Raw genomic sequence first — 21,673 nt, forward strand, 5'->3', positions numbered from 1 at the left:
GCTGATGTATTTGTTGTCACCAGCGAAAGTTCCACCTCTCACAGTGTCGGTTAGTTGTAAATAGTGATTCATTTAGATGGAGACAAATGGCACAAAGCCAACAAGTGGAGGAAAGAAAAGATAGTTGCAGAGGAAATTTACTGAGATATTTCGTTTGTCGAACAGGCTTGTTCAGTCAGTGACTGAAGAAAACGCCAGTACCATAGTCAGTGACTGAAGAAAACGCCAGTACCATAGTCAGTGACTGAAGAAAACGCCAGTTCCGTGCTTTTCACTCGGTGCCGGTTAAAGAAGCCGTGTTTTTAATAGGCATATGTAATTTTAATACCTGAATTCCTTTCGTCAGATTTAGCAGTATATCTAATTGTCCTAGTGCATATCTTCCTTTGCCTGAGTATTGCGTCAAATTGTAAACATTTTGTTTTGGTCTTACCTGTAGTGTGTTTAACCTTACCTCAATCTTTCATCAGCCTTATGTTAGTTAGAAACCTTTGAAAAATATATATAGGTAGCCAACAGAGGATTAACTTTAGCGAGGCATGTCCTAAAACATTACACAGATAGCGATTTCAAGTATCTCTCTCTCTCTCTCTCTCTGTCTCTCTCTCTCTCTCTCTCTCTCTCTCTCTCTCTCTCTCTCTCTCTCTCTCTCTCTCTCTCTCTCTCTCTCTCTCTCTCTCTCTCTCTCGAAAAGTGAGCGACCACTTGCACAAATAAAAATGAAATAGACAGTAGAATCTGTATATTTCGGCCTCAGAGACCCTTTTCTACCACTGAAGATGGTGGGGGAGTAGGGGGGAGTCTGACAGACCGATATATGCAGATCTCTTTTTACCTGTTTCATTTTTCTGTCCAGTCAGTTTTCTTATCGATTAATGTTTATGGCGGCATAGTATTACATTCATGGGGATGTGCTAAACTCTTAAGGGTCATACAGCTTCGATCCAAGGAAGGGAATGTTGCTCCATTTCCTTGAACCACCAGTATGAATGCATTCATCCTTGACGGGAGTGTTAATGACAATTTAATCAAAGTCGCTGACATAATTATATTTTCAGTTACATAGGATTAATGGTTTGTACGATGAATATATTTCCTGTTTAAACGCTTTTGGGGTCTGTGTGGGAATTAAATTATGTGCTAAAATTTTATTATATGATGATATACCTTTGATGAATTCCGAGAGTTTTTCTACTCGCAAAGCCTTGGACCAGGCTCGTCTGGTGGTAATTATATATTTTTCGTGGGAAGTTATGATGTGTGTTCCTTCACTTATACGTACCAATCATTTAACAGTTACTGGTCGCAATTCATTATTAGTCCTTGTCACACGGGTGAGGTATAAGCTCGTTGATGTTAACTGCCCGGATTATGACCTCACTGCCGAATAAAACCTAATTAGTTTAGGATAATTAGCGAATAAAGTTCAAAATGATCCTAATTTACGAGAATGTTAATACGTGGATTCAAAAGCTTTGAAATTACCAATTAATAATGACCCATTGATGTTGAGGGCAGTTGGGTACATGTGTGTACCTGGAGGTTGTTCCGAGAGTCAACGTCCCTGCGGCCCTGTCCATGACCAGGCCTCCCGGTGGATCAGGCCTGATCACCCAAGCTGTTACTTCTGGCCGCACACAATCCAACGTTAGGCACTGACGTTAGGTATCTATCCATTTCCCTCTTTACTGAAAACAGCCAGGGGGCTGTTGATCTCCCTTATGCATGATGGAAGGCTGTTGAATAATCTTGGGACCCGGTCACTTATTTTGTTATCTCTTAGTGTATTCATGGCACCTTGCTTTTTATTGGGGGTATGGAACACCGTCTGCCTCGGCTTTTGCTTTCTTAGGGAGTGATTTCAGTGTGCAGGTTTGGGACCTTGACCATTAGGGTTTTCCAGGTGTAAGTTATAATCTTTCTCGCCTGCTTTCCAAGGAGAACAGGTCAAGGAACGTCAAACGTTCCCAGTAATTAAAGTCTTTGACTGAACTTATACGTACAACGATGGTTCTCTGTACATTCTCCAGATCTGCAATTTCACCTGCTTTGAATGGAACTGTTAGTGTATAGCAGTATTCCAGCCTAGACAAAACAAGTGACTTAAAGAGGATTATCATTTGCATGGCATCCCTTTTGAAGGGTCTCAATATATATCCTGTCATTTTCCTCGCAGATGTGAGTGACACTGTTGTGATCCTTGAGGGTGAGAACAATTGACATCACTCCTAAGTCCTTCACATTAGTTTTTAGCTATATTTTGTGGTTAGAATTTGTTTTATACTCCGTTCTAGCTTTTATTTTTTCAAGTTTTCCAAAATTTTCAATGGATGACGCTAACACAAATTCTAGTATCGTCTGCAAAGGAAGATACGGTGCTATTGTTTACATCTCTGTGTCAGATAACAGGATAAGAAAAAGGGTGGGGGCGAGTGCTGTACCTTGTGGAATAGAGTTTTTCACTCTGGCAGCTTTCCACTTAATTCTGTTTACTGTTACTCTTAAAGTTAAAGATACATTTGCCTAATATTCCAGTTATTTCCATAATACTCATTTTGTGCCTTATTACAGTCGAAGGCTTTTACAAAGTCATTATATGGTACATCTGCATTCTGTTTGTCCTTCAGTCCATCCATGACCATGTCATAGTGGTCCAATAGTTGCGAGATGCAGAAAGGCCTGCTCTAAGCCCATAAGTGCCTGGGTTGTGCAATTGTTGGGAATCCAAGTAGTTGGCAATTTTCTTAGATCTCTTCCAAAGATTTTTATAATGTGGAACATTAGAGCTGTCAGTCTATAATTCTTTGCTATTGCTTTGCTGCCACCTTTGTAGAGTGGGGCTGTATCCATTTTTTAGGGACTGTGGGATGAGCCCCGTGTCTAGGTTCCCTCCGTAGCATACTTATGGCACGTGATAGAGGTTTCTTGCAGTTCTTGAACACCGCGTTCCACGAGTTTGGGCCCGGGGCAGTCGTGTTGTCAATGTTTTTTTTTTCAGTTCAGTGGAGTTAGGGTTATTTCAGAAATTTGGCATATATTGACAAGGTTTTGAGTCTTGTTCGTAAAAAAAAATACTTTAGGATTGTCGATGTTTAGTCTGAGGAACGGCTCACTAAACAGTTTTATTGAGGCTTGACAATCTCACTCATTTGTTGCTGTTCTCAGTGTAAGTCCCAGCTTGTTTGAACAAGGACCCGATACATATCCGAAACTTCTTTTTGAAGTACGTACAATAAATGTAATATTAATATTCCGTTGAAAGGAGATGTCTTCGTGTTGGTGAAGGTCTCTTCATCATAACAATTGTAGAAACCTTTCCCTTGAGTTGATCAAAACTGAGTATTTCCCATTACCCAGGTTCAGTATGACAACATAAGAATGAAGGAATATCACAGCAGGCATATTGGTCGATGCTAGGTAGATCAAACTCTCATCCAACCACACCTACTCATATACTCGTCCAACCTACAATAAAGCCCCGATGATCCATGCAGGTTTAGGCTTCCCATTGAATCAAATAGTGGTAATATGATATTTGTGCAGTACGTTATGTGAGGCATGTCGGCAGCAGAGCTTGGGCACAGGTTGATGCCAAGGTGAGATACTATGCGGTTACCTTATACCACTTCCGGGGGTCATCGCCTCCGCGACTCTGTATCAGGCTAGACCTCATGGTTGTTGGTGTCATCAGCTGAGTAGTTGGTGCTGGCCGCACATAGTCCAACGTATGCACCACAGGCCAGCTGATCAGGAACTAATTTGTAGAAAACCCATAGGTTTCTTGTACAAGTGGGCGTTAAAAAGTCGAGGACCTCTTACTCTTAACCTAGTTTTCTCTTCGTGTACTCGTCGCTCCCCTGCTTTTTATTGAAGGTACTTAGCACCATTTGCTACATCTCTTTGTTTTCAAACTGAGTAATTTCAGTACGCAGGTTTGAGACTAATCCCTTCAGGATTCTCCAGGTGCAGATTATAATGTATATGCGTGGTATCAATGAATTCAAAGTCAGCTTGAGATAAGACTACATCAGTAATAGTGGAGATGTTACCTTCATTTTGAGTATCATTCATGAAAAGCTCATTAGGGTCGTTGATCTACAAATAAGTGGTTTACTAAACAGTCATAGCATTTTACTAATTTCCTTATTGTCATCAGTGTATGCTTCATCTGTAAACAAGGGCCCTATACTTGATATGATATTCTTCCTGGATTTGTGTACAAGAAAAAGTATTTAGGATGCATTCTGATTTCATATATGACTCTCTTCTCCTTTTCATTTGCTCTATATGATGTAACCAGTTTGTACTCGATCTTCTCCATTTCCCTAGACAGTGCCACAGAAAGTCTACCGTCGTTGAGAAGCTCTGTCATCTAGTCTTCGTATGTAGAGGGGGCACCTTTCTCTCTCGAGTTTGCATGATCTCTGTCGTAGAGGTATGTCTGGAGCGCACTTCAAGCAGGAATGAGCTCATACTCACGAGGAACTGCTTTATATCCTCAGTGGTCACATCGTCTTCCCAGCGCATTTCATGACGATAACGATTTGTTTAATCCCAGTTGATATTCTTGTTGAAATTGAATTTATTGATTTCGCCCTCATAATTAGCCATGTTTCTCTGATCCTAGCGACTGTATACGCAGAACTCACCTTCGATTATGCTATGATCCGAGATTAGTCTTTTGAGTGGTGTAAACAGGTGAATAATTGGTGTGCATCAAACACATGCGCAGCGCTCGTCAACAGTGGTGGTGGTGGACAGCATCGAACACTGAAGAGCGTGTGACGTAACCCGGGTACTTGTGAAACACTGGTGGTGCTATTTGTTGTTTGTAGTGCTGCTGATCCTGTGTATGGTAGTGTTGATGCTGTTGTTTCTGTTACTGGTGTTTATGCTGTTGTTTCTGTTACTGGTGTTCATGCTGTTGTTTCTGTTACTGGTGGTGGCGCTGTTGTTTGTTACTGGTGGTGGTGCTATTGTGTGTTACTGGTGATGTTATTGTTTGTTGCTGGTGATGTTATTGTTGCTGGTGGTGCTATTGTTTCTGTTACTGGTGATGGTGCTATTGTTTGTTACTGGTGATGTTATTGTTTGTTACTGGTGGTGGGGCTCTTCTTTGTTACTGGTGGTGCTGTCATTTATGTTACTGGTGGTGGTGGTGCTATTGTGTCTGTTACTGGTGGTGGTGCTATTGTTTGTTACTGGTGATGATGTTATTGTTTGCTTCTGGTGGTGGTGCTCTTGTTTATTACTGGTGGTGCTATTGTATCTGTTACTGGTGGTGATGATATCGTTTCTGATGGTGGTGCTATTGTGTCTGTTACTTTTTTTGCTGTTTCTGTTACTGGTGGTGCTGTTGTTTCTGTTACTGGTGGTGGTGCTGTTTCTGTTACTGGTGGTGGTGCTAGTGTTTCTGTTATGGGTGGTGGTACTGTTTCTGTTACTGATGGTGGTGCTATTTATTCTGTTACTGGTGGTGGTGCTGTTTCTGTTACTGGTGGTGGTGCTATTGTTTCTGTTACTGGTGGTGGTTCTGTTTCTGTTAATGGTGGTGGTGCCATTGTTTCTGTTACCGGTGGTGGTGCTCTTGTTTCCGCTTCTGGTGGTGGTGGTGCTTGCACCGCCACCTAACAGGGTTGGAGGTGGGAGAAAGTTGAACACTTAAGTTACTGTGAAATCTGTAGACTCGTCGATCTTATTCTCTTATTCTCTGTGAGAGATGATGTGTATTGTGCACTTTACTGCTTCCTTGATATTATTTCTTTATAGCGGTGTTATGAAGGATGAATGGTATTGTACAAGAGTGGCGTAACTAGTGGAGTAAGGGTATTGTGCAGGAAGGACGTATTTGTAGAGCTGACGCATTGTGGAGTGACGCGCTGTGCAGGCATGATGTATTTGGAGTGGTAAATCGCGGAATTATGTATTTGTATGAATAACGCATTGTGCAGGAGTGACATATTATGACGGCGAGCAGCTACACACTCCACACACAGTGTCCAGAGTAGGTATAACAGGACTCAAGAGGCCAAGAAGCAGTAGCTTATTTGTCTATATTTGGTGAGACCAGGAGCTGAAACTCAACTCCTTCATCGTGTTAATTACTTATCAGTTGTCAGAGGCATTTGTCGATATATATATATATATATATATATATATATATATATATATATATATATATATATATATATATATATATATATATATATATATGCAAAACAACCACTCTGAAAGAATAGAGAAATTCCAAGCGCTTTCGTGACTACTCACATTATCAAGGAACTATGAAAGTGAAGCATCCAAGGAAGCTATATAATGTGAGTAGTCACGAAAGCGCTTGGAATTTCTCTATTCTTTCAGAGTGGTTGTTTTGCATATTTTGAAATCACCTGTTTACTGTGATCTTATTGCATATATATATATATATATATATATATATATATATATATATATATATATATATATATATATATATATATATATATATATATATGAAGGTAGTAGGTTGGTAGACAGCAACCACCCAGGGAAGTACTACCGTCCTGCCAGATGACTGTGAAACAGAAACCTGTAACTGTTTTGCATGATGGTAGGATTGCTGGTGTCTTTTTCTGTCTCATAAACACGCTAGATAACAGGGATATCTTGCTACTCCAACTTACACTTTGGTCACACTTCACAGACATGCACATGCATATATATATACATACATCTAGGTTTTTCTCCTTTTTCTACATACCTCTTGTTCTTTATTTCTTCTATTGTCCATGGGGAAGTGGAAAAGAATCTTTCCTCCGTAAGCCATGCGTGTCGTATGAGGCGACTAAAATGCCGGGAGCAATGGGCTAGTAACCCCTTCTCCTGTAGACATTTACTAAAAAAGAGAAGAAGAAAAACTTTATAAAACTGGGATGCTTGAATGTGCGTGGATGTAGTGCAGATGACAAGAAACAGATGATTGCTGATGTTATGAATGAAAAGAAGTTGAATGTCCTGGCCCTAAGCGAAACAAAGCTGAAGGGGGTAGGAGAGTTTCGATGGGGGGAAATAAATGGGATTAAATCTGGAGTATCTGAGAGAGTTAGAGCAAAGGAAGGGGTAGCAGTAATGTTGAATGATCAGTTATGGAAGGAGAAAAGAGAATATGAATGTGTAAATGCAAGAATAATGTGGATTAAAGTAAAGGTTGGATGCGAGAAGTGGGTCATAATAAGCGTGTATGCACCTGGAGAAGAGAGGAATGCAGAGGAGAGAGAGAGATTTTGAGAGATGTTAAGTGAATGTATAGGAGCCTTTGAACCAAGTGAGAGAGTAATTGTGGTAGGGGACCTGAATGCTAAAGTAGGAGAAACTTTTAGAGAGGGTGTGGTAGGTAATTTTGGGGTGCCAGGTGTAAATGATAATGGGAGCCCTTTGATTGAACTTTGTATAGAAAGGGGTTTAGTTATAGGTAATACATATTTTAAGAAAAAGAGGATAAATAAGTATGCAAGATTTGATGTACGGCGAAATGACAGTAGTTTGTTGGATTATGTATTGGTAGATAAAAGACTGTTGAGTAGACTTCAGGATGTACATGTTTATAGAGGGGCCACAGATATATCAGATCACTTTCTAGTTGTAGCTACACTGAGAGTAAAAGGTAGATGGGATACAAGGAGAATAGAAGCATCAGGGAAGAGAGAGGTGAAGGTTTATAAACTAAAAGAGGAGGCAGTTAGGGAAAGATATAAACAGCTATTGGAGGATAGATGGGCTAATGAGAGCATAGGCAATGGGGTCGAAGAGGTATAGGGTAGGTTTAAAAATGTAGTGTTAGAGTGTTCAGCAGAAGTTTGTGGTTACAGGAAAGTGGGTGCGGGAGGGAAGAGGAGCGATTGGTGGAATGATGATGTAAAGAGAGTAGTAAGGGAGAAAAAGTTAGCATATGAGAAGTTTTTACAAAGTAGAAGTGATGCAAGGAGGGAAGAGTATATGGAGAAAAAGAGAGAGGTTAAGAGAGTGGTGAAGCAATGTAAAAAGAGAGCAAATGAGAGAGTGGGTGAGATGTTATCAACAAATTTTGTTGAAAATAAGAAAAAGTTTTGGAGTGAGATTAACAAGTTAAGGAAGCCTAGAGAACAAATGGATTTGTCAGTTAAAAATAGGAGAGGAGAGTTATTAAATGGAGAGTTAGAGGTATTGGGAAGATGGAGGGAATATTTTGAGGAATTGTTAAATGTTGATGAAGATAGGGAAGCTGTGATTTCGTGTATAGGGCAAGGAGGAATAACATCTTGTAGGAGTGAGGAAGAGCCAGTTGTGAGTGTGGGGGAAGTTCGTGAGGCAGTAGGTAAAATGAAAGGGGGTAAGGCAGCCGGGATTGATGGGATAAAGATAGAAATGTTAAAAGCAGGTGGGGATATAGTTTTGGAGTGGTTGGTGCAATTATTTAAGAAATGTATGGAAGAGGGTAAGGTACCTAGGGATTGGCAGAGAGCATGCATAGTTCCTTTGTATAAAGGCAAAGGGGACAAAAGAGGGTGCAAAAATTATAGGGGGATAAGTCTGTTGAGTATACCTGGTAAAGTGTATGGTAGAGTTATTATTGAAAGAATTAAAAGTAAGACTGAGAATAGGATAGCAGATGAACAAGGAGGCTTTAGGAAAGGTAGGGGGTGTGTGGACCAGGTGTTTACAGTGAAACATATAAGTGAACAGTATTTAGATAAGGCTAAAGAGGTCTTTGTGGCATTTATGGATTTGGAAAAGGCATATGACAGGGTGGATAGGGGGGCAATGAGGTAGGTTACTGAAAGCAGTGAAGAGTTTTTACGAGGATAGTGAGGCTCAAGTTAGAGTACATAGGAAAGAGGGAAATTATTTCCCAGTAAAAGTAGGCCTTAGACAGGGATGTGTGATGTCGCCGTGGTTGTTTAATATATTTATAGATGGGGTTGTAAGAGAAGTAAATGCGAGGGTCTTGACAAGAGGCGTGGAGTTAAAAGATAAAGAATCACACATAAAGTGGGAGTTGTCACAGTTGCTCTTTGCTGATGACACTGTGCTCTTGGGAGATTCTGAAGAGAAGTTGCAGAGATTGGTGGATAAATTTGGTAGGGTGTGCAAAAGAAGAAAATTAAAAGTGAATACAGGAAAGAGTAAGGTTATGAGGATAACAAAAATATTAGGTGATGAAAGATTGGATATCAGATTGGAGGGAGAGAGTATGGAGGAAGTGAATGTATTCAGATATTTGGGAGTGGACGTGTCAGCGGATGGGTCTATGAAGGATGAGGTGAATCATAGAATTGATGAGGGGAAAAGGGTGAGTGGTGCACTTAGGAGTCTGTGGAGACAAAGAACTTTGTCCTTGGAGGCAAAGAGGGGAATGTATGAGAGTATAGTTTTACCAACACTCTTATATGGGTGTGAAGCATGGGTGATGAATGTTGCAGCGAGGAGAAGGCTGGAGGCAGTGGAGATGTCATGTCTGAGGGCAATGTGTGGTGTGAATATAATGCAGAGAATTCGTAGTTTGGAAGTTAGGAGGAGGTGCGGGATTACCAAAACTGTTGTCCAGAGGGCTGAGGAAGGGTTGTTGAGGTGGTTCGGACATGTAGAGAGAATGGAGGGAAACAGAATGACTTCAAGAGTGTATCAGTCTGTAGTGGAAGGAAGGCGGGGTAGGGGTCGGCCTAGGAAAGGTTGGAGGGAGGGGGTAAAGGAAGTTTTGTGTGCGAGGGGCTTGGACTTCCAGCAGGCGTGCGTGAGCGTGTTTGATAGGAGTGAATGGAGACGAATGGTTTTTAATACTTGACGTGCTGTTGGAGTGTGAGCAAAGTAACATTTATGAAGGGGTTCAGGGAAACCGGCAGGCCGGACTTGAGTCCTGGAGATGGGAAGTACAGTGCCTGCACTCTGAAGAAGGGGTGTTAATGTTGCAGTTTAAAAACTGTAGTGTAAAGCACCCTTCTGGCAAGACGGTGATGGAGTGAATGATGGTGAAAGTTTTTCTTTTTCGGGCCACCCTGCCTTGGTGGGAATCGGCCAGTGTGATAATAAATAAAAATAATATATATATATATATATATATATATATATATATATATATATATATATATATATATATATATATATGTATGTATATATATATATATATATATATATATATATATATATATATATATATATAGATATATATAGAGAGAGAGAGAGAGAGAGAGAGAGAGAGACAGAGAGAGAGAGAGAGGGAGTAGTACTTACCTGTATGTGGTTACAGGAGTCGAGTCACACCTCGTGTGTATGTGTGCGTGCATGCATGCATGCATGCGTGTGTGTGCATGCGCACGTGCGTGGTGTTTGTGTGCTAACACATCCATAAGATAGAAATTAAATATACTCAGTATATCAATATACAAACATAACTAAGAGTTAAGGCAGACTTTGTTAAAACCAGTACTTTAATTTGGAATATACGAGTTGAAGTGTAGAGAGGCAAGAGAATATAACACTAGTTAAATGCTAGGGAGATATTGGCTGTAACATGCTCGTGTACTGTACAGTACAGCATAACAATCCTCTCGTAAACAAAGAAGAAACAATGCCTAGTTAATCTCCTGAAGTGGCTAGATTACTCTCGAACAGGTCAAATAGCCCCCGCCCCTTCTCTCTCTCTCTCTCTCTCTCTCTCTCTCTCTCTCTCTCTCTCTCTCTCTCTCTCTCTCTCTCTCTCTCTCTCTCTCTCTCTCTCTCTCTCTCGCTCGCTCTCTCAGAGCAAGTCTTTGCTGGTATATTTCCAAGAACACACCATGACTGTATTGCTTGGTAAGTTCTGGGGAAGAAGAGTACATTAGTTAGATATCATTCACCACAGCTAATTGGAAAACCCAGAGCCTAGTCGACCAGTAATAATATTACCAGCATGTTGCCTCACTCCTTCCACTCTAGCAAGCACCACTACCATTATTATCACCATCACTACCTTCATCGCTGCCCACGCCGACACCACCACGACTCTTCATCACTACCACACCACCACGACTCTTCATCACTACCACCCACCACCACCACTGTTGCTACTTTGGTATGCGATCTACATAGCCAACGTGATCTACAAGAGTCAAATTCTACTTTGGTGTGCGATTGGAACTTTTGAATCTTTCCAGCTTCTTTCAATTGCCTGAGTGTTTGTTCCAGTGTTTGGATCAACATAATGTCGTTGGGTTAGGTCAGGTTATGTTAGGTTAGCTTAGGTTATTACTTTTCTTGTTGTAGATCGTATACCAAAGTAGTACCCCACCACTCTTTACCACTACCACCTACCACCACTCTTCACCACTACCACCTACCACCACTCTTCACCACTACCACCCACCACCTCTCTTCACCACTACCACCTACCACTACGATTCTTCACTATCACCCACCACCACTTTTCACCACTACCACGACTCTTCACCACTACCACGACTCTTCACCACTACCACGACTCTTCACCACTACCACACACCACTACCACGACTCTTCACTGCCACCGACCACGACGACTCTTCACCACTACCACCCACCACCACCACTTCACTACCACCCACCACCACGACTCCACACTGCTACCACTCACCACCACGACTCTTCACTACCACCCATCACCACCACTCTTCACCACTACCACCAACCACCACGATTCTTCACTACCACTCACTACCACGACTTCACCACAATCACCCACCACCACGATTCTTCACTACCACCCACCACCACGACTCTTCACCACTACCACCCACCACCACGACTCTTCATTACCACCCACCACCACCACTTCACTACCACCCACCACCACGACTCCACTACCACCCACCACCACGACTTCATTACCACCCACCACCACCACCACCACTCTTCACTACCACCCACCACCACGACTCTTCACTACCACCCACCACCACCACGACTCTTCACCACTACGACTCACCACCACCATGAGGGAGGGAAGTGGTGTAGCAGTGGGACAACCTGGTCTTTGCATTATTGATGGAAGTTTGCCACAATGGTGCAGGGAAGGTCACTGGTGGTGGTGGGTGTGGTTACAGTGGTGGTGGATGGGTAGTGGTAGTGGTGTTGATGGTGGATGGGTAGTGGTAGTGGTGTTGATGGTGGATTTATAGAGGCGTTTTTTGGATGCGTATTAGTGGTTGTAGATGGGTAATAGTGTTGGTTGTGGATGGATATTGGTGAATGGTTGCCGGAAGGTGTGAACGGGTACTAATGTGAATGGTTGCAATGGTTGGTGGTGGATATATTGCCGCGGTTGTTTGGATGGATGTACGGAAGTGGATTGTGTGTGTGTGTGTACTCACCTGTTTGTGGTTGCAGGGGTCGATTCACAGCTTCTAGCCCGGTGTGTGTGTGTGTGTGTGTGTGTGTGTGTGTGTGTGTGTGTGTGTGTGTGTGTGTGTGTGTGTGTGTGTGTGTGTGTGTGTGTGTACTCACCTATAGGGCATTGCAGGAGTCGAATCTCAGCTCCTTGCGCCGCTTCTTCGCTGGCCGCTACTGGGTTAATTCTCCTGGCTTCGAGAGCACTGTCGTATCTCTAAAAATTAATGCAGGTCGTTCCACTTTCTGACTGCTCTAAGACTGAAGAAATACTTCTTAACATGCCAGTGACTCACCAGCGGGCCACCAGCGGCAACAGCCTGTTTGGCCAGGCAAACATTAGACAAACCTGACTCATAGCCGGGTAACTATAACCTTAATTTTCAAACGGGTGGACCGGTAATCCAGCGGAAGGCCTCGGTCAGATGACCAGAAGCTCCAACGTCGAGTCAAAATCTAAGACCCGCGTCAGAAAATACTTGTCCTATTTCCTGACGAACCTTACCTAACGTAACCTTGAACTCATCAAAGGTATATATAAGGTATATAACTTCCATCTTTATCCTCATGTTCCAGTTTCCCGTCTCTTGAGCATTATTCCCTTGTCCGCCCTCTCATTTCTCCGTGTGTGTGCACGTTGTTAAATCAGTCCTAGACCTGTTCTCGAATGTCATCAGATTTAACTACCTCAGCCTCTCATAGCACATATGCCTTAGCTCCGGGACTAGTCTTGTTGCAAACCTTTACACTTTCTCTAATTTCTTGACATGCTTAACCAGGTGTAGGGTCCATACTGGTGCTGCATACTCCAGTATGAGCCTGACGTACATGGTGTACAATGTCGTGAATGACTCCTTACTAATGTCGAAAAGCTATTCTTAGATTTACAAGACGTGCATTTGCTGCAGCAGTTATTTGGTTGATGTTCGCCTCAGGTGATATGCTCGGCATAATACTCACCCCAAGGTCCTCCTTGAGTGAGGTGTGTTTGCACTCACCTATATGTACTTGCAGGGGTCGATTCACTGCTCTAGGTTTGTGTGTTTGTGTCAATTTAAGTATTTGAGGTGGAGACCTGCTCTCAGTGTGTGAAAGCCAAAAGGCACTCAACGGAGAGCCATCTATGAACGGAAGACTTAAATTAATACAAATCAGAAAGCTGTATAGGCCTGCCATACATTTGAGGCAGCAACAGTGGTGGTGCGTATGATTTAAGAGATTTAATATATCCAATGCATTGGTATTGAAGCAGCTAGGAAAGGCTACAACTAGATAACATCTTGACCCTGGAGAAACGCAGTTAACATGATCACGACATACAAAATACTCCAGGGAATACGCACAAAGACATTACTAGGAAAGGAGCCAGAAGAAGTGGAATCAGGTGGAACTTTGCATCCAGGTTCTTGGTGGTGGTGATGGCCTCCTGATATAAGAAAATGGAACCACTCTTCCCGTGGATCAGTCCCTGATTGCCTCCTATTCCTCAGGTTCTGTATGACCCCTACGTGTTTAACATTTCCCCATGTGCAGCGAGGCAAGTCACTGAGCCACCAGGAAACATTTCTCCAGCACACGAGCACTGAAGTGGAATGAACAAGATAACGACACAATAACTGACTCTCACAAGACATTTAAAGCTGAAGTAAATACGTTAAACAAAATTCACGCCACTCAGTGAATAGTTAAGAGACGAGTGAAGGGCTCTTCATCCTAGGAATTGGATCTACTTCCCCTTGAATAAAAGCTGATTACCTCCCATTCTCCTGGCGCTGCATGACCCTTACAGATTTAGCGCTTTATTCAGAATATAAAAAGTAATACGAGACAAGTAAAGGCCTCCCAGTTCCTTTGTGTAAACTCGTTTCAGTAATCACACACACTATAATGACGCTCATACTGTACGTACACATGAGTAGGCGATGTACACATGACAGCCAGTCTGCGTGGAGTCACGCAATAAAGGCACGAAGTAACAGTACACATGTTCCACATATACATGCATACACATGAGCTGACGATGTACACATAGCCACAGTGAGCGTGGAACCGTGCAACAAAGGCACGAAGCAACATTTCCTTTAAAAACACTGAGTGTTAACAAAAAAATGAGCGTTGCCATAAGTGACGCACCGTGCATGTCAATGTTGAAGTAAGGGAGAGCAATGCTCACCCCCATCCACCCCCCTCCCCGCACCACCACTCTTCACCCTCCCATTTCTCCCCTCCCCTTTATCCCCCTTCCCCTAAATCCCGTCCCTTCCCCTCCTCACCCGCTACCCCCTCCCAACAGACAGCGGGTCGAATCTTCCTGGCGTGGTCAGGTTGGAGGTAGTTGGGGAGGTGTTGCCTGTACTGGTTCATGTGATGATGTCTACTGATTTATGTGGCTAGCTTTTACTGCCTTACCTCTGCTTCCATTTACCAACGTATCCTCTTACCTACGCGTTACCTATCTATCGTGCGATTAATTGCGTGTCCTGCCTGTCTGTCAACCTACTAATTTACATGTCCACTCAGCTAGCTGTCTGCCTGCTAGCGTGTCCGTGTATCTTCCCACCAGCTTTCCTACGCACATGTCTACCATCCCTCAAAGGAAGTGAAGCAGGGACTTTATTCCAAGGAATTCCACCTATCTCCACCTTCATTAGAGTAATCCTTTGCCTCCCATCTTCTAGGCTCAGTATGACCACTATTAGGTTAGTGATAATAATAATAATAATAATAATAATAATAATAATAATAATAATAATAATAATAATAATAATAATAATAATATTTACTTAAAGGTTACAGTCGTAGTTTTTTTTTTTAATTTTGTACAGAGTTGCGAATTGATGTGGCTTTACCACTCGTGTAGGTGTACATTCTAGAACAGCGTCGGTAATCCTGTGAGTGAATATACTGACATTAATATACAGTAGCAATCATCTTGTGTGAGTGAACATGTTTGTTCTGTCACCTCTGACCCTGCCTCTTGTACCTGTGAAGAATTTCTCCATTTACAAATTATCAGTACCTGAGTCAGAAAGTTCTTCATTTTGTAAATGTTAATGATATTAATTACGGTGTTTATAAATATGAATGAAAATATTTATATATTATGTCGCAGTCTAATGTCTAATGCCCGAATGTTTAACTTCATCCTCACACAATTTTCACTGTCTTTCATCTTTTCGGGTTGTTGCACCAACTTGGCTCAGAATGAGGTAACCCAAACCATCCTTTACGTCCAGCTCATCCTCGCAAATTCTGTAAGAATTTCTCATACGATTTGCAACAAATTTCTCGATATACATTATTTAGCTTTGGTAAAATTACATTACGTTTAGCAAGTATAGTGTCGTCTCTCTCAATAAAAAAATAATTATAATATACCGTAACGTTAATAAATGAAATATAAATGAAGGCGATAAAAAGTTTTGACGCGCGAATAGACCCCCTTTGGGGCGGGGCAGATGGCAGACCAGAGGCCTAGCTTCTCCCTACAAGCCCCGTGAGGGCGGGGACTGTGGCTAGGTCTGGGGACAGTTGGTCCCAAAGATGAGGGGGTACTTGTACCTCCTCCCATGGGAGATTTAGGTCTCGAGACACTCCCCAGATAGGGAGCCAAGGCCGGGTCACCACTACTTGGAAAAGACCCGGGCCGGGAGAATACCGGCGAATAAAAAAAAAAACTGGAACTCATGGAACACAGTTGAAAGGTATGCCAAATTATTACTGTTTAGAATTGGTTAAACCGTCATCCATTTAACTGTCTTAGTAACAGTGAAACACTGTTATTAAGAGGATGATCTGCTTCTTTCCATATTTACACTTTTGTTACTGTATAAAATGCCTGTGACTAGTTTTGAAGATTCTATCCTTGCAGGCCTGCCTGAGGTCAGGCATTCATGTTAATTGCGTCTATTCATCCAGGTTGTTGCTGTTAGCGGCCAGCTGGCCCATTAAGCTATTACAGTCTGTACACGTTTCTCATGATACATCCCGGTTTTGTTATATATTGAGGAGCGCTCAATCCATAATGGTCATGCAGTGCCTGAGAGGTTATCTCAAGTTCCATGGATCAAAAGCCTTTAACCAGCAGAAGGACAATTCTTGTAATGCTGCAAAAATTCGCTATTTATTAAGAATTCTCATTAAATTCAAGGTTCTGAATAAATATTTTCCCTGTAACCTGCTACAATCTTCCTCCAGACCTAGATTCTATGTTTTCATCATCCTGTTGTATGACCCATACGGATTTAGCGTTTCTACCCGTGTAAGTCATTCAGATAGCGTAGTCTATTTGGGGAAATTGGCTTAACACAGAACCAACGTTGTTTTAAGGACCAGTGGACGTGTCTCTTTACCTTACTTTACTGGAATAGTTGCATAGCTGTTTGTTCCTCGTTACTCGCCTTCGTCTCTCCTTACCCACCTGTCCCCATCCATACCTACCTGCCTCTGTATCTACCTGAGGGTCTCCTTACCTACCCTCCTCTTTATTCACCTGTCTACATACCTTCCTACGTGTCTCCCTACTTACCTGCCTCTGTACCTACCTGCTGTTTCCTAACATACCTATCTCCTTCCTTACCAACCGTACTTTCTAACGTGGTTACTTACCTACTTTTATATGTGCCATATTGTCTACCCGAGTACTTTTAGTTACGCGATCGGTGTTACGTCCAGTGTCCAGTGTTGAGCGTTTTAAAAATGGTATATAATACCGGCAAGTTGATAAGTAAGATGTGCAACAGTTGGGTATCTTTATAAAGATAGCCAACTGTTGCACGTGTGTCTTACCCGTGCAATGTTTTGATGTGCTCCGCCTGCCAGACGTAAACCACCCGTCTTTTTTTTAAATTTCGTTCTTGTTTGTTAAATGTATGTGCACACTTAACTGCTCAAGTTGTGTATGGAGTTTGCCTCGCCACTTAAATCATTCACTTTCTTATTTTTCGTTGACTCAATTAAAGGTGTTCCAGCACCTTTGCTCTCTTCTCTAAAGCGGTAGACATTGTGCTCCACTGAAGAACTCTTGATCTAAGGAATTGGAGCTAACCTCCTCTTCCTGGGTCCTGTGTGATAGCTCTCCGTTCCCTAGTCGCTGTGACCCATACGGGCGTAGTGTCCCTCTTGAATGTAAAAGTATTAACAATTTTGACGTGATGTAACGTAGTGATTTTCTTCAGGTTTAATGTAGCATTCATCTTATATTCACAGAGGGCGCTAAACCCTCATGAGTCATTTCTTGACGTGAGGATTATTATTGTATTCACATGAATGCTCCAGATCCGTGTGCGTCATGCGTCAACATGTCTACCTGGAGTCTACCTGTGGTCCCAGATTTTATCGTCTTACCATTATATGTCAGAAACTGCCGGGAATAAGTGTAGAAGTCTTCTACCAAGTACCGGAGCAACTTAGCTGTGATGGATATGTGGGCCAGCTGGCCGCCAGCAGCAACAGCCTGGCTGACCAGGCAAGCACCAGACAAGTTTGGCCCAGGGCCGGGCTTTGGCAGTGGGAAAACTCTTGAAACCCGTCAAAGGTACACCCAAGGTAAAGGTACTTGTAACGCTCCTCAAATGATGTTACACAGTAACTCCTCGTACGTTTTTGGACGTTAATGTTCTCAAATATAACCATCCGTAACTGAAAGGAAACATTGTTTAAAAAAACGAAACGTTGAGAAATTAACCGATGTAGTAATTTAGGCTAGATTGTATACCTGGAGAGGGTTTTGGGGGTCAACGACCCCGCAGCCTGGTCTGTGACCAGGCCGAAAGCATTTATTCGCTATTTCTGTATTATATTGTCGTTTATTGTATGATTTTTAGTGTAATATTTTTTTTCTGGAAGACTTGAAAAATCCTTGAGTTGTTCACTTATGCAGTGATGGTCAGTTTGCTTGTGTGTCTGTCTGCTTTGTTTATCTATGTCTGCTCTGTTTACCTGCTCCTCTTGTGTGTCTGTTTTCTATGTATTTGTGTCTTCTGTGTGTGTGTGTATGCCTCCTTTTTTGTGTATGTGTGTGTTTTCTCCTGTGTACCTGTTTCTGTTCCTTTCTCATATCTTTATCTCATCCTTTGTGTATGTCTTTGCTCTATTTTGTATCTCTTTATATTTTTGTATCATATATACAGTATTTGTGCTCTGTTTACATCTATGTGTGTATCTTTGTCTGCTGCACCTCTGTCTTTAATAATGGCCGTAGTTAAATCCTAGACGAGCCTGGCCCATGGCCGGGCTCCGGGAGTAGAAAGACTCTCGAAACTCATCAAAGGTATATGATCTCACTAATAACGGGCTGTTCCTAACCTATATCGGTGGTGGTTGTTTTCGATGGGTCACAGTTCTAGGATAATTGGATGGGATGGGGAAGGGATAGAGTGTGATGGGAAAAGAACGGGATAGATGGAGGGACTGTGGGATGGGAAGAGGAGAGATAATGGGAAAGGTGAGGGAAGAGTGGGATCGGGAGGAGAGGGATGGATTAGGATAGAGTGGAGTGAGGAACGTGAGAGGTGAAGTGGGGATGGGAAGTAGGACTAGTGTGATGATGAGAAGAGGGATAGTGGGATGGGGTAGGGAAAGAAAGGGATAGTAGGATTGGGAGAGGGAGTGAAGGGAAAGTGGGATTGGGAGGGGGTGAAGGGAAAGTGGGATTGGAAGGGGGGTGAAGGGAAAGTGGGATTGGGAGGGGGGTGAAGGGAAAGTAGGATGGGGGTGGAAGGGATAGTGGGGTGGAAGGAATTGCGGTAGGGTGAGAGGGATGGATAGGGAAGGAGTAAAGTAGGTTGAAGGGAAAAGACTGAGTGAGATGGAACAGTGAGAGTGAGAGTGGTATTGCATTTTTGCCAACTTTATTCAGTGTCTCGGCTCCCTTTTGGGAAGGAGGTTATTATACTTTTAATATTTTGTTAATGAAGAAGCGCTAAATCCGTAAGGTTCATCCTCCATCTTGGAAATAGTAGGTAATCAAAGGGAAAGTTGTTCCAATTCAAGAAACACTGCCGGGACAAATGTAAAAGTCTTCAAAAGGAAACTAGACAAGTATCTCCATCAGGTGCCCGATCACTCAGGCTGTGAAGGATATGTGGGCCAGCAGGCTGCCAGCAGCAAGTGTGGTTGACCAGGAAAACACCAGACAAGCCTGGATCAAGGCCGGGCTCTGGGAGTAGAAGAACTCTCGAAACTCATTCCATACATTGGCATCAAGCCAATGAAGGGAAGAGTATGCTTGCTTGCCTTACGTTGCGTCTCAAGACATCACTGATGTTAAATAATCTATGCCATGTGTTTTTCTTCTAGTTTTTAATCAACTTTGATTTTGCTATTTAATTTCAAATGACAATGTGAGATTTAGTGTGTTAGTAATTCCACACGGAAAGACAGAGAGCGAGAGAGAGAGAGAGAGAGAGAGAGAGAGAGAGAGAGAGAAAGAGAGAGTATGCGTGAACTGTGTATTTTTACATAAATAGTACGTCTCGTGCAACACGTGTGTTTGTTTTTGTTCGCTTTTGTACTCCCTTATTTGTGTTTGAATGGCTCAAGTTTTGGCTCTTGGTCTAGCCATTTTAAGTTTCATCGACTGGCATTACTGATTCCTGGCCTCATAATACTGTATGAAAGTTGCCTCTGTCATTTTACATTCAATTCATACCAATTCTCTGCTGCCCTCAGATAAGAAAGTATTTCCTTACATCCCTGTGTTACATCTGTGGTTTTAACCCCCGTATATTTTCCCCTTGTTACTTTTCTAAGCATGTCAGTCTGCCACTCTCCTTTGTAAGGTTGGCAGGGGGAAAGGGGTGTTTCCTATTATTGAAGTCCACTTTGGCATGGGTTCTTATGCACCCCACTGCCAAGTATGTTTATTCTTATTATATTCATATGGAATAGGAGGTATTCAGGGTTTGTCTTAAGAAGGGAAGGGTAGAACCAGTTTATTGGATCAAAGTCCTTTAAAACAACCGGTATCATGGTAACCCCTTGAAGAACGCATGCTGTTTACCTTGACTTAAAATGTTAAGTAAGTTTATTTATGTACAGGTACACATAAATACATTTACATAAATTATCATATATAGCAGCATATATGTAGATTACCTAGGATAACCCATAAAAGTCAGACAAAGTGACTTATATCCGTTGGGGTGTAGTTATTAGATCACCTTTGGAACTTCATTTGAACCAGAAGCAGTGAAATGTGCACCAAATTAGCAAAAGCAAATTTGCTGGCCACCGAGCCAGCGGGGTCAACATTGTTGTTACTCGATATCATGTGGTGTGGTGTGTGTGCTATCTTGTAATTTCAGGGGAGAGGGAGTGGGAGGGAGGCAGGGTTATCAACGCCACCACAGCGCTCTGAGCAACATCATTACCCACTGCACGATAACACTTTTGAGAGCAGCTATACAGGGAGCACGAGATAACGTCCAAATTGTGGAAGGGGAAAGGAGGATAAAGTGTTGTAGGGCGGTGAGGCTCCGCGGTGGGTGACAGGTAACCCAGACTATAGCCTCAGTTTCCGCCTCACACACCACTTTTCCCTAGCTGGCGTCAGCTATGTAATTATTGGGTCATGCTCGCCGGGCTCGTGTACCTCATCTCTACCTACCCTTGCTGTCTTGCTGTCGCTGTATCCAAAGTCGTCGGATAACGTGTTATTAGTGAGTTTAGCTTTAAATATTAATAGTGTTGAATATAATAGTTGTCCATCTGTGGGTACACTTAATTGAGGCATGAGCTATTCTGCGAGGATAGGTAAAAGACACCGTTGCATGTAGTAATATCAGTTATTTCGTTTGTATTTTTTGTGTGTGTGTGCTTTGTTAAAATGGACAGTAGATGAAATGCTAGGTCCCAGTTTCGTCTGACGTTAATTTTACACCGTAAAAATTAGTTTGAGTTGAAAAATGGTCAGTGTGAAATGCGCCAGCTCGTGTGTTTGTAGGGAAGGGGGGTGGCGGGCGGGGAATAGTTTTTTTCCTTCCTGAGCGTGATGGTGCGGGGTGAGTGCATCAGCAGCAGGAGCGATGGTGGCGGCGGCGGCGGCAGCAGCAGCAGCAGCAGCAGCAGCAGGAGGGTGGTAGTGGGGTCCCAGCCTGGTGTATTGACGTCGTGTTGTCGCCATGGCATTACCTACTTGTGGGGTGCTTCTGCCAACGGCAGCTCCTCCACCACACACACTACACTCTCCATCCTCGCCCCTCTTCATTATATTAAAGGTATAATAACTACCCGTTGTACCTGGAGGCAGTTTGCTTGTTGGCGTAATACATTGGATTTGTCCGATATTACACTTCGTTATCCAACCTTTCTTCCCCCT

The 21,673-nt window shown here is 42.6% G+C and overlaps 1 protein-coding gene across 33 annotated transcripts in view; it reads left to right on the plus strand.

Annotated features, from left to right (window-relative positions):
* Nucleotides 1-21,673, plus strand: part of LOC128686856 (bromodomain adjacent to zinc finger domain protein 2B) — a 709,144-nt gene that overhangs the window by 10,999 nt on the left and 676,472 nt on the right. Inside the window, exon 1 of one of the 33 annotated variants that reach the window (XM_070082465.1) lies at nt 21,440-21,572. The exons of the other annotated variants lie outside the window; for them this stretch is intronic. The gene's annotated coding sequence lies outside the window, so the exon portion shown is untranslated. Of the gene's footprint in view, nt 1-21,439; nt 21,573-21,673 lie in introns of those variants that run through there. 33 annotated transcript variants of the gene reach the window in all.

This window comes from Cherax quadricarinatus, chromosome 7 (assembly GCF_038502225.1).
Source record: "Cherax quadricarinatus isolate ZL_2023a chromosome 7, ASM3850222v1, whole genome shotgun sequence".
NCBI classification, from domain to species: Eukaryota; Metazoa; Arthropoda; class Malacostraca; order Decapoda; family Parastacidae; genus Cherax; species Cherax quadricarinatus.